Here is a 6741-nt window from a genome sequence, read left to right as displayed (position 1 = left end):
TTTGGGTTGCGTGTTAGAATTTTGATATAAGGTTTTGTATATATATATATATATAAATGATGTACCATTTTTTTAAATGACATTCGAAATTACTAGTGAAAATATTTGGATTGCCGTTGTTAGACGTAGATTTGATCCTTTTTTATTTTCTAATTTCCACAATAGAAGTAATATATTTTTGCTGAAAATTATACAAATTGAATAATAGTATTTTTCTTATATGAAAAAAACAGAAGAAAAAACATATTTATTTTGATTTTTTGGATGTTTTACTTAGTTTAAATAATATTTTGATGTAATATAATATAAAAATGAATAATATTTTTAATTGCGAATAATTTAAAAATAAAGAAAAGAAAACGAAGATGAAATTGAACACGCAATAATTCTTTTATTTTTTTATATATTTATTTTTTAGGTGAAAAAAAGTTGTTTGCTTTAAAATTATATAAAAATTGTGTTAGGATGTAGTAATATTTTTAGGAACAATAATAAAAAAATTAAATAGTAAAAAACTTAATTCGAAAACATATATAGGATAAAAAAAATTAGGATTCATTCTCTTTGATTTTTTTTTTTTTTTTTTCATATATATATATATGTATTTTTTATTTTTTAATTTTAGCTCTCTTTTCTTTTTCCTTCAAATAATCACATATAATACACTTTTCTTATTTTTCTTTACAAAATATATTATCTAACAATTATTTAACTAGAGACATTATATATATATATATATAAAACAAACACCAACCCAACAAATCCATCATATTCAAAAAAGACTTTCGATAGGATGTAAGTATGTAAAGACTAAAATATTTTTAGATTGTAAGTGGCCGTTAGAGCTGTTAAACGAATCGAGCCGTTCGTGGACTCGGCTCGGGTCGATTCAGCTCGGTTAAAATTCGTTTGCGAACATTAACGAGTCGAGCTGAACAACATAAACAGACTCGTTTGGTTAATGAACGAACTCGAGCTTTGTTCGCAAATATTCGTTTAAATAATATATTAATTATAAATATTATATATACATATAAAATTATAATTTATAAATAAATAAAATATAAATTTAAAATATATAAATAAAATAATTTAAATTTTCTTTATAATTTATATATAAATTTAAAAAAAAATAAGACAAACGAGCTCGAACGAGCTTAATTGAGCCTAAACGAGCTGAACACGAGTACGAGCTCAAATAACAAAAATCTTAACGAGCTGAGCTCGAACACTACGAACAAGCTCAAAAGCTTAACGAACGAACACGAACCTTGTTCGCGAATGTTAACGAACACTTAAAATTCGGCTGGGTTCGAATTATTAAAAGCTCTATAGTGTCCATACATCCTAAAAATATGTTATTATTTTAATACTTTTATGTGAAGCAATAAAATATTTTACTATAGAGTAAGCTCACATTAAATAAAAAAATATATTTATTATTTGTAAATGTTTCAAACAACAATATATTGTTAATAGAGGAAGTGAGTAAATTCAAATATTATATTCAATAATATTATATTATAGGATATATTGGATTATTTTATATTTTGAAAATTTCAAGGTGGATATTTGCATAGTTTTATATTTTGAAAATTTCGAGGTTGTAATAATTGTGATTTAAATAAAGATAATACTATTACTTATGTTTCTTCATTTTTAATATTTTATTATATCATTTTTACAATGTTTTTATAGAAGTAGTATTATATTTTTTTCCATAAAATATTATATTCAATCTATTATTTAAACTAAATAATAATAATAATAATAATAATAATAATAATAATAATAATGTATAAATTATATAATACATTATTGTATTTTATTAAAAATGTACAAAAATATTATGCGTTTTATTTATTACGTGAAATCTCTTTGTGTTAATAAAAAGTTTGCATGAAATACTTTATTTGTTCCAAATTGATGTTTGGTTCGAAATAAAAATCTAAATTGCGTAAATTTTTATAAAAAAGAAAAAAATTAAAATATTTTAAATAATTTTTTTGAATAAAATAAATAAATAAATAATTTTATCAGTGGTGTGAGTGGTGAGGGCGAGGGGCTTCGTGCAGAAGGTTCGTAGTGGGTGCAGATTGCTTATCAGTGGTGATGGCTGTGGAACTGAGTGGGGACCCACCCACCCATTCATTCATATTCATATGATGTGCAGAGAATCGGGGAGAGGACTCGTGCGTCGACTTTTGCTACATAGTAGACACGATATTTCAGAAATGTGTAATTAGTAGATAATTAAAAATATATTAGTGAAAATAATTATTTTATAATATAAATAATTATAAATTAAAATTAAGATAACTAATTAGTTTAATTAAAATTAAAAAATTTAAAATGAGATTAAAGTGCGTAATCACATGTAATATAAGACGGATAGAAACGGCAACTTAGACATTAGGACGGAGGGAGTAATAATAAAAAGAAGAAGAAGAGTCCTCTCTTTTGTCTTCTCATCTCAGTTCATCTCATCTAATCTCATTTGGGTCTGAGTCTGAGCCTCAGGGTTGACTGTAACCGAGCTAGCCAGCTTATCGGATCAATCTATCACTAGCATGCAACATCTCTTCCATCAGAGATGGTCCTGGGCCGGGCCTCGCCCCGACCCGACGACGACGACGACGACGACGATACCTAGTCGTTGCTTAGTGTTGACATCAAAATGTTTCATTCACTGCTGAAATTCTGTAGAAATATCAATCATTAAATAAATAAATAAATAAATAATTTATTAATCCTTCGTTTTATAGTTTTTGGATATAAAAATTATAATTTATTTATTTTATTAAAAAAAATTATTTAAGATATTTTACGTTTTTTATTTGTATAAAACTTAGGTCTTTATTTCGAACCAAATATCAATTTTGGACAAGAAGGGTATTTCATGCAAACTTTACATTAATAAAAGGAGGTTTCACACAATAAATAAAACATAAAATATTTTGCGTATTTTTACTAAAATACAAAAGGGTGTTATATAATTTATCATAATAATAATAATAATAATAATAATAATAATAATAATAATAATAATAATAATAATAAACGTCATCATCATCAAGTAAACACATTTAAAATTATGTGTTGAATGGTTCAGACTATAATCTAAATTTTATTGTAAATTAGAATAAAAATATTACATATAATACTAAATGCAAAATATAAAATAAATGAATAAAGTATGTTAAATTAAAAGAGATAAACCTAGAAATAAAAATAAATATAAATAATATTACTGATTAATGAAGAAATTAATTATTTGGAGAAGTCAAAAATAAAGTTGAAAACTACACATTAGAAGAGAATTATCTTTTAATTAGTCAATAAGTATGAATTATTAAATTAGTTTTACACTTACTAAAGCAACCATTTTATTCTTATAAAATTTCACTGGTCAATAATTTTTGGCTGATTGAAAAGGACAGAGTGTTTTTTTTTTTCTACTAAAAATTATGACAAATTTAATAGACATATAATATTATAATTAATAAAATAATGTTTAAATAAAAAATAAATAATAAAAAAAAATTCACATTCCTTGAATTTTTAAAATTCCTATAGATTTAGGGTGTGGTGGTTTATGATTTTGATGTTTTGAACAATTATTTAAAATAGTTATTTAATTTGATATAATATTTTTAATATAACATTAATTTTTAATATTATATTATAAATAAAAAATAAATACTCTCTCCGTCTCATTGAAAAGTTGCCATTTTTTTTTTTCCAAAACAAAGTTACCATTTCATAGTAATTGTACTACTTACCTAACATAATAAATACCCTTCAAATTTACAATATATTATACAAATACTATTACTTTTATATTACACTATACTAATATAGATATTTTTGTCTTTTTTTACTACAATCCAATATAATACTTATATTCAAAAATCTATTTGCAAAAACTTTTTCACCGGGACAGAGGGAGTATTTAATTTGATATATTTTGAAGAAAAAATTATTGAGTAATATAATTTGATTTTAAAATTTACAAACAAATAGAGCTTATAGATTATTATTATTATTATTATTATTGATCTGTAAAGATTGATTTAGTCAAGTTTGGATAATGAGATAAATATATATTTTACAATAGAACATACTTGGTCAGATTTTAATTGTCTTTAATTACTTATATTAGAAGACTTTAGGGTGTGTTCGTCTGTAGGATTTTATCAAAATTCTACTATTCATCCAAAATTTTTTCCCAAAAATATGAAATCAAACATCTATTTTTCATTTTTTATATTATACTAAAAATTAATTTTACATTCAAAATATCACATCAACACCTATTTATATCACATCATACAACTATTATAATTCAAAATTTTTACTATTCAAATCCCAACTCAAAATCCAAACCCCAAAACAAACACACCCTAGGTTGTCAGGATATACGTGTATTCTGACGTCTATTTGGGCAATTAATATATCGTCTTTATCTTATTACAAATTCGATGGACGATTGATATTTGTTGTTGGACTCCCGTTCGTAGATAAATAAATAATGCGTATTTCTAAAAATTCTAATTTTTAGGTGAAACACTCATTTACATAATGTAATATGATACCAGGTTTTTTTTTATCTCCTTACATGTAAGGAGGCGTGTTGGTACCAACATCCGATTGTGGATAAATAAACAAATTTCTAAAACTTTTAGATGAGACAATTATTTACATCATCTAACAACATTCACGATAGAAAGTTTGTATATTGATTACTTTTTTCTATAATAAAAAATAAATATTTTTAAATGAGACATACAAAAATAATAAAAATAGTAAATTAAGTTGGAATGAACATAGTATATATTACTTTTTTATTTCACTTATTATTTTAATATATATATATATTTTCTATACAATCTAGGGTATGTTTGTTTTGATAAGTTTGAAATAATTTTAATTCGAGTTTGATATTAAAATAATATATATATTTTCGTTTCTAAATATCGAAATTCATTTATCAATAAGTGTAAAGTGTATGACTTGAAAACATAATTTATTGGATGGATTATCAATTAATTGGGCTAATTATATGGATGTATGGTTAGGTTCGGGATGAATTTTGCAAGCTTCAAATCCTCGCCACTAGAAAATTGTAGGTTGAGAACCGGTTCTACCCTACAGCAGCCCCATTCTAGGGTTCCCACCATATTCAAAGTCAACAAGAAAACTTGATCTTTTGTTTTTGTTTTTATTTTTGTTTTTTCTTTTTAAAATAAAAATAAACCTATATAGTGTGGCGTCTGATGGACTTTGACAAAATTCCACTGTTCATGCAAAAATATCAAATCAAACACCTATTTTTCATTTTTTATATTATACTAAAAATCAATCTTACATTCAAACCATCACATCATCACCTATTTATATTACATCATACAACTATTCAAATTCAAAATTTTTACTATTCAAATCCTAACTCAAAATTCAAACCCCTAAACAAACACACTTAGATTAAAAAAATTATATGTTATAATATAATATAATGTGTAATTTTTGTAAGAAAAACTAGTGGGTCCCACACCACTTATCTTTATGTACTCCCTCCGTCCATACTATTACTTTTTTTTTAGATTTTAATTTTATTCTAAATTTTCTAATTTATATATATATATATATATTTCTTATGTTCCACAAGAGATCACTTATATATATATATTTCTTATTAATTTAATTAAATTTTTAACTTTTTATACGAGAACTCATTCAAAATCCTTTTATTTATATATCTTCTAAATTTTTTATTTTTTATGAAATTATTTAAACTAATATATTCTTAATTATTTACGAACAGTGAAATTCAAATATATGTTTATTATTTTATTTTATTGTTTAGTTTAGTTTTTTATTATCTGTTTATATTATTTTGATTATATCGTTATTATTTGATTATATCGAGTCTATTCAATTTTGGCTTAAGAAATTAGTGAGGCCTAAGTTGAACCGAAGCTTAGTGTAAGAACCAAGTCCATTTTTGTTCGCCCAACTCATTTGGCCCAATCCAGGTGCGAAATTAATCCACAACCGTCTGATCACGGTTTTGTTGGGAGCCTTTGATTATGATATAATATATATATATACGTGTGAGTTCTATCAACACTGTCACTCTCTCATTATTTACTCTCGCTCATCACATTTTTTTTTCCTATGATGTAAGAATTGACCTGTAATCGCTACTATTCGAATGCGTTCCGGGTAAATCTCTGACCAATCTTAATATCCTCCAAACAAAGCCAGCAAGACAAGTCACACTAAGAAAATTACGGGTGACAAGACAAAATTTAGAAGCTTTGGGGGTTTAAACTTATAATCTTATGGTCATAATTTCACCCCTGGCTATCTCTTACCGAACATCTCTCTCATCTCATTCTTCTCTCTTGTGTAGGTTGTTCTCTCTATTCTTAATTCTTCTCCAATCCTCTCTAGAAGGTAAGTTTCTTCTTTTGGCTCTTAGCTTCCATGTTTAGTGAAGTTTGAGAACCGGAGATCTTCTTTCCGGGTACAGGTAGATTGACCGTATTGTTGTATTATATGCTAAAACAAAAGATTTTTTTAACAAAATTATACTTCCTCCGTGCCAAATACTGCACAACATTTGAGTTCAGCACAAGAATTTAGGTGAGTAGTATTAAGTAGGGTAATTTAAAATAATTTGAATATTAGGTGGTGTGATTAGAGAGAGAAATGAATATTTATTTTTTTAATTGAGTG

Source organism: Andrographis paniculata, unplaced genomic scaffold, assembly GCF_009805555.1.
Source record: "Andrographis paniculata isolate CXL003 unplaced genomic scaffold, ASM980555v1 Contig15END, whole genome shotgun sequence".
In the NCBI taxonomy this organism is placed as follows: Eukaryota; Viridiplantae; Streptophyta; class Magnoliopsida; order Lamiales; family Acanthaceae; genus Andrographis; species Andrographis paniculata.
This window is presented reverse-complemented; position numbering follows the sequence as displayed.